A 10,131-nucleotide genomic window follows, 5' to 3' on the forward strand; every position below is an offset into this window, starting at 1 on the left:
AATAAATCTATCTATTCTCAATTTTACTATGTGATCATTACTATATATATATAAAAATATTAATTTTCGCGAACCATTTAGGTCACGGAAATTCCATTTTTTGCCATCAGTAAGGAGAGTTGTACAAATAATGTGAATACACAGAACCCCGATCCAATTCATCTTTTGCTAAAAATATTTATCATTTTCTGTTTTATATCTCCTAACATCATTCAATTTTTCTCTAATTTCGATTAAAATATGCCAAAACCTGCAGTAAAAATAGATGTATGCCCCAAATAAACATTCCCCTATTGGTTGAACTACAATGGCGTCGATGTAAAGCAACGCAAGCCTCGATGTAAAGCACACGCTTCCCAAGAGTAAGGAGAGTTGTACAAATAATGTGAATTCCCAGACCCCCGATCCAATTTATCTTTTGCTAAAAGTGTTCATCATTTTCTGTTTTGTATCTACTAACAACATTCCATTTTTCTATAATCCCGATTTAAACATGTCAAAACCTGCAGTAAAAATAGATGTATGCCCCAAGTAAACATTCCCCGATTGGTTGAAAAGCTGTGGCCTCGATCTAAAGCAACGCAAGCACACGCAAAAATTTCCGTTGATATGTTGAACTTCGACCCCGGGATTCAGCCGAGGTAACCTTCAGCCGATTCACATAGAGATTTTCTTGCGCTCAAAGGTAATTCTAAGTGAAGTATACTGGTAAAGTAAAATAATATTCATTTACAGAAATATTTACACATTTTATCATTAATTTATTGTCATGCTTCTGCATATTTACGCTGAGCTTTAGTTAAATATAATTCTATACAAATTTTGTTACGTCAAGCATTAAGAGTAAGAATATATTTCGCGCCAAAACAAGAAAATAATCTGTGTCACAAAATAAGCTTATCAGCATCTTTCTGAAATTTTCCAACAGAAAATAGCGTTAATTATAGAGAAATTTTGGTGAGTATTACTTATTAATGTTAAGGTTCTCCAGAGGTGGTTCTCTACACCTTCTTGGCGGTCAATTTAATCCCATTTATCAATTATCCCCGATGGCGATGACACCCAGTCGATTTGTGTCATGAGCGAAAATCTTATCTATTTGATGAAATAACTTTTTCATTAACTGTACATGCAATTTTTTTGTAGTTTTTGATAACCGTGCACATTCCCATTGCATGTCCGCAAGATAAATGGGTTATGCATTTGTGAATTGTGTAAGAACAGTAATATTGTGTAATGGCGGATGATAAAAATTTGTGACGGTCAGTGCGTGATCACGTGACATTATTATTTGTAAACAAACGGGCTCCCCATGTAACACGTGTCGGAACTATCCATACAAGGTGCAATCAATCTTATATTTCACTATTTGATGATATTTCTGTGTCTGTTTGTAGGTTTTGCAGATCAGATGTCATAGTGTAGACAAAAAAGTACCATGATTGTTCCTGTTCAGTAGTTGTGGTTTTTTTTTATAGAATTAGAAGGTAAGTCTACATTTATTTAGTCATTATTTAATGAATATAAAAATGACTCAATTCTCTGTGTAATTTTTCCCCAATTTTTGAAACATGCATAATTTAAAGAGCATTTGCTTCCCTTGACCCCCCACCCCACCCCCCCTACAAATTGCCCAAAATTCATACTCATAGAGATTACTCTGATGTCCAACATCTGTTTTTGCGATTCCGGCATTTTAACTCTTTATTTTCAAATTGAACACACTCGGCCATTCAGCTTATTTGCATCATAACCCTTACAGAAATGAAAAGTTTGCTGCAATATTGCAACAATATAGCGGCAATATTGCAGCAAACAAATTTGCTTGCAAGAAGTGTTTGCAAGAAAGTTGCAGGTTGTTGCAGCTACCTGCAACATTCTCGCAATGTTATTGCAACAAAATTTGTTTGCAAGAAAATTGCAGCAAGTTTGCTGCAATGTTGCAAGAAAGAATTTGTTTGCTAGAAAGTTGCAGGAACCTTTTCTTTTATTATTTAAGGAATTACTTTTTGCAACAACTTTGCAAGAAAAGTTTCTTTAATAATGTCAGACAATCAGATAGTTTGCACCAATATTTTAAGCATTTTAAAATATTACATATTATTATTTGTTTTAAGATTTAAGGTTCAAATAATACACAACATATTGTTTCTTTGAACATTTGGTTATGGATACTTCTAACTATCTAAATTTGTTGTCGTCATACTTTATTTTACTCAGAAATATCTAGATATTTGAATAATTTATTTTAAATAAATCTTCAAATAACAATGCTTATATTTTTAGAATTCCTAAACTGTACATCACATTTATATGATATTTTGTAAGGAAAGAATTTCAAGAATACTTTGGTATTTATTTCAACAAGTTTAATCTAAATAATTGAGTCATAATAATTTTTGTTTTACATGTATTATTATGCCTTTTTGTCACTTTTTTGTGACATTTTTCTATGAACAATATTTTTAATTCTAATATTTTCCATCAAATGAATTTAGCCTCACCTGCAGGTTGCATTTTGTTTAATTTCTAGTATCATTATTTTAAAACTATGTATACACAAATTATCTTTCTCATCTCAATTAGTAATATGAGCTGGTGATAGAAATGTAATGTGCCATCTGGTTTCCATTTATCTCTGTGTAGTGGTAAAGACAGGAAGTACCATAAATTAATGTACACAGAGTTTGAGATCAAATTAAGGGTAGAGCATTTCTTCTTTGTATATATTTCCATTATAACTTATAACATCAAAGATAAAAAAATATATATATATATATAATTATTTTTTTATTATAATATATAACAAATATTCAAGATTTAGGCAATTAATATTTATAATTAGGGGCAAATTTCAAAGGGATCACACTGTCACAATACCCTAAGCAACCTTGATCAACATATTCAAAATTTGAACTGGACATGAACATGCATACAACAAACAAAGATGTCTTCTATCATGCACAAAGTAATATGAATTTTACAATGAATTTAGATCCAAAAGTTCCAACTAATTCTATTGACACTGGATAGTGCATATGATAGCCTTCAGTTGACATGACTCTTGGATTTAGGAAGATTGGTGTTTACACATAATTTGGATAACATCTTTTGGTAAGTACAATGGATTTGAATGTCCACCATTTTGAATAAGTGCTTGCTCTTACAGTTCAAAATAGTGATATTTAAAGAGTTTTCTTAACTTAATAGAGTTGACAAAAGTATAAGACAATAGATTTATGCACATGAATATTATTAAAATTGTGTAAGACAGGAGATATTTTTTTAAATCTTTTTAAGACTATATGTTTTAGAAAGTGCATTACTTAAATTGAAACAAGAAATCTTCTAATAAAAGCAGTTTGGTATTAAATTAGAGATCCGTGATTTGACTGCCAATAAGAGGTCTATCAACAAATGGCAACAATATTTAGCTTTTATATATACACAACTAATCACAAAAATTTTAAAGAATAGACAAGACCAATTATGTTATAGTTCAATGAAAAACAAATATTAAAAAAAAGCAATAACAACCTAGTACTGGCATAAGGTTAAATGTATTCTATAGTAATATGCAATTTCTAGAAGGACTTGATCACTTTTAGACATTGACCCTTTAAGTGAAACAAATGCTGGAAAAATTGGTCTGTAACCATCTCTTTATAAAGAGTTATTTTCATAAGTCCAGAATTTACTATATATAGTAGTAACTTATATCTTTATAATGTTTAGTTATTCTTTTAATGTATGCTAAATTCTTCAACTTTTATTTTGCAGTATTTGAAATCAGAAAATTCAACTTTAAGGACAGTCAGTACAGAGAAACAGAACTAAAGGATACACAGATATGTAACACAACAACCTATAGAGGACAGAGAAAATTTTGTTTTATTATTAAATCATACTTTTTTAAATGCTTAGTTTTTAATTCCTAATTTTTCAACTGAAATTGTTGAAAGATTTGCCGCAATGTTGCTGCAATATTGCAAGAAATTAATTTTCCTGCAATATTGCTGCAACATTGCAGCTAATGAATTTGCCGCAATATTGCTGCAACAATCATAGCTACTGATTTTCCTGCAAACATTTGCTGCAATATTGCCGCAAATTGTTGCGGCAATATTGCAGCAACTGTTTGCAAGAAAACTAATTTACATACGAAAAATGAATATTTGCAGCAATATTGCCGCAAATATTTGCAGCAATATTGCCGCAAATATTTGCAAGAAGCCTTATTTTTCCATAAGGGAAATGAACGAGGTGTTAGATTTTGTTTTCCTATTGAATAAGGGTCATTTTCATAAATCAGCACTCATAATGCATTGTAAATTACTTTTTCTGTTGGTCATGTCACAATCTTTTAAAGTTCAAAGTAAAAGTGCCAGTATTGATGTGTCAACTGTCCAAATATAAGAAAATAGCGGGTTGCAGGTCGATTAAACTTACTTAAATGAAGAGAAAAATGAACTAATTGAGGCTCGATAAGGGTCATTTGCATAAATCAGTTCCCATAATGTTGGTCATGTGACATTCTTATAAAGTGAAAGTTAAAATGAGGGTGGTAATGGGGGTACCTTCATGACGAATAACGGTAATAAATCTTGCCAAATGACGTTAACAGTAATTTTTGGTGCATTACGATAAAATGAAGACTTTCTTCAAGACGATAAAAAAATTGACAGATTTTGATGAATCACGTTAATTTTTTCCCAAAAATAACGGTAACGATCATTATTTGAGACCTCTGACGAATCACAATAAGGATATGTTGACGAATCACGGTTACATGTTAACATATTTGACGCTAACAGTAGCCGTATTGACCGTTTGACGCCTGACGGTAAAGGGCATTCATACCCTCTAAAATGCCAGTATTGATGGGTCAATGTGAAAACTGTCCAAATATGAGAAGATAACGGGTGGTAGGTTGATCAAACTTACTTAAATGAAGAGGAAAATGAATAAATTGAGGCTTGATTTATATGGATCCAGTCGCGTCCAGAAGCAACGAAGCAGCACATCCACTTTGGACGGGCAAATATCATCTATCTGATATGGGACCAGCTGAAGTCCCACTGCCCTAGCTGGTGTCGCAAAACAGTCGTTGGAGGTTAGAGTAATCTCAGACTACAAAACTCAATTCCAATGACAAAAATGCCCTAATCTTAAATTGAAAGCATTGGAAAAGTAAACTGTAAATTATAATTTTGACAATGACCACAATTTGTTTTAGTTCAATGTACATGTAATAATATGCGGGATAATACATTTACATGAACTTAATACTGCTTCAAGGTTATACAGGTTTGTCAATGTATAAATAAAATAATTTGTTTGCTAACTTAGGGAGCTACCATTTGATTTTTAGGGGGTGGGGGTCTAGGATGAAATTTGAAAAAAAGGCAGGATGAGACAATATGAAAAAAAAGGCAGGATGACAATTTATGTAAAAACAAGTCGGGATAAACTAATAGAAAAAAAGGCAGGACAGATTACATCTCTAACTGAAAAAAAAAAATGCAGAACAAAATTTTTTCAACAAAATTTGTTTGCCAACTTAGTGTTTCCTTCAGAAGGTTTTGGTGTGGTATGACACCCTGTCATTTTTATACGCCCTTTTACGGGACGTACTATGGTATACCTTTGTCCGTCGTCAACATGTCGGACATTAACTCAAAACCGCTTTAACCAATTTGCATAAAACTTTGGTGAATTGTTTATATCTATTGAAATGAGCTCCCTTTCGTTTTTTATAAATTTTAGATTTTACGTTTCTGAGTTATGGGGTTTTATTCATTAAAAAAAGGGGGATTTTCCAGTTTTCGGACAATAAAAGCTTTCACCAACTTGCAAGAAATTGTGGTGAATTGTTTCTATCTATTGACATGAGTTCCCTTTCGATTTTTATATATTTTAGATTTTACATTTCTGAGTTACAGGGTTTTATTCATGAAAAAAGGGGGGATTTTCCAGTTTCGGACAAAAATCAAAAATGCTTTCAGCAGTTTGTATGAAACTTTGGTGAATTGTTTATAAAATTGAGAATGGAAATGGGGAATGTGTCAAAGAGACAACAACCCGACCATAGAACAGACAACAGCAGAAGGTCACTAACAGGTCTTCAATGCAGCGAGAAATTCCCGCACTCGGAGGCGTCCTTTATATCTATATTGATGTAAGCTCCGTTTAGAATTTTATAAATTTTACATTTTAAATTTTTGAGTGATGGGGTTTTATTCATTAAAAAAGGGGTGATTTTCCAGTTTTCGGACAATAGCTCAAAAATGCTGTCAGCAATTCTCATGAAACTTAAGTGAATTGTTTATATCTATTGATGCAAGCTCCCTTTACATTTTTATAAATTTCTAATATGACTGGGAATTAATTGAACTTTATTTGTTTATAGTCTGACGACAGATTTACTAAGTATTGCGCAACAGCACAGTGTATTGCACAACAGCAAGAAATCTTTAATTTCATCACGTTCTAATGAAGTAACAAGCTTATTTTGCCGAAAGTTAGAATGATTTGATCTAAGCTTGAGTAACAAGTACCAGAAGTGATAAAAAAATTGTCTTTATGAAAATAACATGCAATCAACTTTAAAATCAATGCTTTAACCTCCTAAAGAAAATAAATCGTTTATGTCTTTGAATTTCTTTACTTTCACATGAAAAATTGCTGTTTCATCGACTTTGTAAATGTTGAATATTGCCGATGACAAAAGCGACTGAATTTGAGTATCGTAAACAACAGGGCGGCTAGATTTCGCTTTTGAAGGTCGGTCAAAGCGAAGTGGCGACTGGGAAAGCGGCTTTGTCACCCCAGTAGCATGGTAACGTGAACCCTGCACAATGCTTATTACTTTAAAACACAGTCCTATTATATTTTTACAGAGGATGACCTTGAGGTCACTCCGATGTATTGCTATCGCCTAAATTTCCATTATGCAAATTAGTTTTGGGATTTCAACCGATCTATAAAAATTATAGATCCGCGGTCATTACAAGGGAAAAAAGTGCATTTTTATACCTGCGATTCCGTTCTCCGTTTGACGATGTTTCATCAAAAAATGGAATCATTTCAGTTGTTGATTTAGTACTGAAAATTTGACTGAATTATCTCCTTATTAAATACGGTTTTATATGTTTAATAGGTGTTTAAGAAAGAGGTCAGGTGCTCATGTTCATTCATAAAATTATCGTTCATTCATGAATTTATCGTAAAATCAAAATCACTACACAGGTCACACAGGTTGTATACGTAGTCAAAAGATTACCTGTATAGTATCTAAAAATAGACAAACTTAACTGACTCCCCTTACTGTAGTGTGTGATAACATTTTGTGAGGGAATTCGATGTTTGCTATACCACTGTTCATTTCAACGCACTTTATGACGATACCACTTTATCAATATGAATGAAATTTTTTGCAGTGTTTTAAGAAATAATTTTACTTTAAAATCGCGTATCATTTGTGAACTATTAAATGTTTTACAAGGACGAATTTTCTGTATAAAGTCAATAATTGTGTGAACTTTTGAAGCCCAAACTTTTTATAGCCTTAAATACGCTAATGAAAGATCCGAAAACTATACCCATACAGAACGCCATGTTTTTGAAATTGTAGTGTAATGTTTATTGGTTGTTAAGGTAACAAACAAGAAGAATCTTGTTGTATACATGCATATTTCACGCGGAAGGAAGCATTGTGTGGATTTAGACGTTTGGCGGGATAGTCAGTGGTTGGGTCCAAGGGTATGGGGGTGTTTGAGAGGGATTCTTGTGTTCGGTATCGGGAACATTTAGAGAACACCCCTATCCAGTAAATAGTGTATTCGCCCTGGAGTATATAAGGGGGTGAGGAATACAATTCGGGTTCTGTCGATATTCTTACAAAAGAAGACCAGCTTACAATAGTGAGTACGTTACATAGCTGTAAGTTAGATAGGAGGACAACTTGTACTGGGGACAACTTGTACTGGGTACAAGTTGGTCTAACATTGAAAGTTGGTAGAGCAGACTGTCCCACTCGGAGGACAGACTGCAACAATCCGCATTGTTTGTTAGTGACAGTCTGTCCCACTCGGAGGACAAGCTGTACCAGCCCAGACTGTCTGGTAGCAACATACTGTACCAGCCCGCACTGTCTTATATATAGTGACAGATAGTCCCACTCGGAGGACAAGCTGTACCAGCCCAGACTGTCTGGTAGCAACATACTATACCAGCCCGCACTGTCTTGTATATAGTGACAGATAGTCCCACTTGGAGGACAGGCTGTTTAATATTATATTGGTGTATATATAATTGTTTTATTGTTCATTGTTACTTTGGATCGGCAAATAGCTAGTGTATATATTTTGGTTCATTGTGCATAAGATAGATAGTTATAGCTTTTAGTATTGCCGTATTGTTTGGACAGCTTGGATCCAAGTATTTACTGGAACGTACGTTTACGATATAAACGCCTGGTTACACGTTACATATTTGGTGGCTAGCGGTTGGGATTCAAGTTGTCTATCACATAGTATTTGATTGATTGATTTTCATTATCGATTGTCAGTTGACATGAATGTTTATTTAAAAGATTAAAGTAAATCAACCGTGAGGCATAGTTATAGTTCACGGCTGAGTTGTAACACGAGTGTTTTATATAATATAATATTACAACACCATAATTGTTTTGTTTAGATTACTCTATACTGCAATAAATATGTCAAATATTGACGATCAGATTGCTGAAATTAGTAGGCAAATACAGTCGCTTAGTGAAAGTACAATACAACATGGACAAGGTTTTATATCTTCTACACCTAGAGATCAGGGTGTACGTCCAAAGGTTGTTGAAAACAGAGAACATGATTCAGGCGTAGTGACGACAGGGCCGTCTCTATCAACACCTGTTGGACTGGCCGTTGGTGATACACTGCCTTTGCCAGATAGGGATATCATAACAAATCCTCACTTGAATAATAGAAAATCCATTGGGCAAGACAAAAATCAAAATATTAATCCTAAGCAGGGATTAACAAAAAATCAAAGCACTGCTCATACTGTAAGCTCTGGTTCAAATGATGTTAAAATCAAACCTTCAAAATATGATGGCATTACTCCTTGGATGGATTATTTATCACACTTTGAGATGTGTGCCCTTGTTAATATGTGGTCTGAACATCAAAAAGGTTTGTACTTGGCCGTGTCACTGATTGGACAGGCCCAAGCAGTCCTGGGTGATTTACCAAAGGAAAAGAGACAAATATTTTCAGACCTAGTATATGCACTGGAGGAACGCTTTGCTCCATCCAGTCAAACGGAACTTTATCGTGTTCAGTTCAAAGAACGACGACAGAAAGACGATGATAGTGATAGTGACAAAGAAGCAAATACTAGTAAGAGTAAAGACCTGCTCAGCGGTTCATCAGAGTCCGAGTCTGAGGATGAATGGAAAAGACAGGATCCAGGAGACATTCTTGGACAGGACAGTGATGAAAGTGCACACCGTGATAAAGAAGAAGAGAAGGATACAGGATTAAACGAGACCGAAAACAAGAAAGATGACTACATGGTGACAATTAAACCAGATGAAAGAACTGTTGTTTGTAACACAGAATTGGGTCGGATAATCAGACAAAAGACTACTCCTCGGCTTCCAGGAGTGAGAGGTACTTTTGTTGGAAGACTGGGACCAGAGATTTTTGCAGTTGGTAATAAGAGTACCGATGCAAAAGGATTACCAGTGGACAACCCAGACAAAGGGGAAAGTAAAGTCAATGAGAAGTAAAATATTGCTCTCTGTTCAACATGTAGGAAAAGGAAAGTGAATTTAGTTTCGTGTGGTATTCAAACAGACTCGTTGTTGTATACGAGAACTGTAAAAACTGAAACAACCTATCGAGAAGGTCCAAAGAAGATCCGTATAGTGGAAGTTAAAGAAGCCATCTAAAGCTTTTCAGTCATTGAGTGGACATATTTCAAACCAAAGATATTGGCTAAATAAAGTATTATTTATAGTAAGTATTTACTTATATATAGTGACAGATAGTCCCACTCGGAGGACAAGCTGTACCAGCCCAGACTGTCTGGTAGCAACATACTATACCAGCCCGCACTGTCTTGTATATAGTG

General features: G+C 34.0%; 1 long non-coding RNA gene across 1 annotated transcript; it reads left to right on the forward strand.

Annotated features, from left to right (window-relative positions):
• Positions 1-2,829: 2,829 nt before the first annotated feature.
• LOC127710618 (uncharacterized) lies at positions 2,830-3,917 on the forward strand. Its single transcript, XR_007986241.1, has 2 exons — positions 2,830-3,114; positions 3,781-3,917. It is a non-coding gene; the product is annotated as an uncharacterized LOC127710618 (long non-coding RNA).
• Positions 3,918-10,131: the final 6,214 nt, after the last annotated feature.

The sequence above is a fragment of the Mytilus californianus genome, unplaced genomic scaffold (genome assembly GCF_021869535.1).
Source record: "Mytilus californianus isolate M0D057914Y unplaced genomic scaffold, xbMytCali1.0.p SCAF_8, whole genome shotgun sequence".
NCBI classification, from domain to species: Eukaryota; Metazoa; Mollusca; class Bivalvia; order Mytilida; family Mytilidae; genus Mytilus; species Mytilus californianus.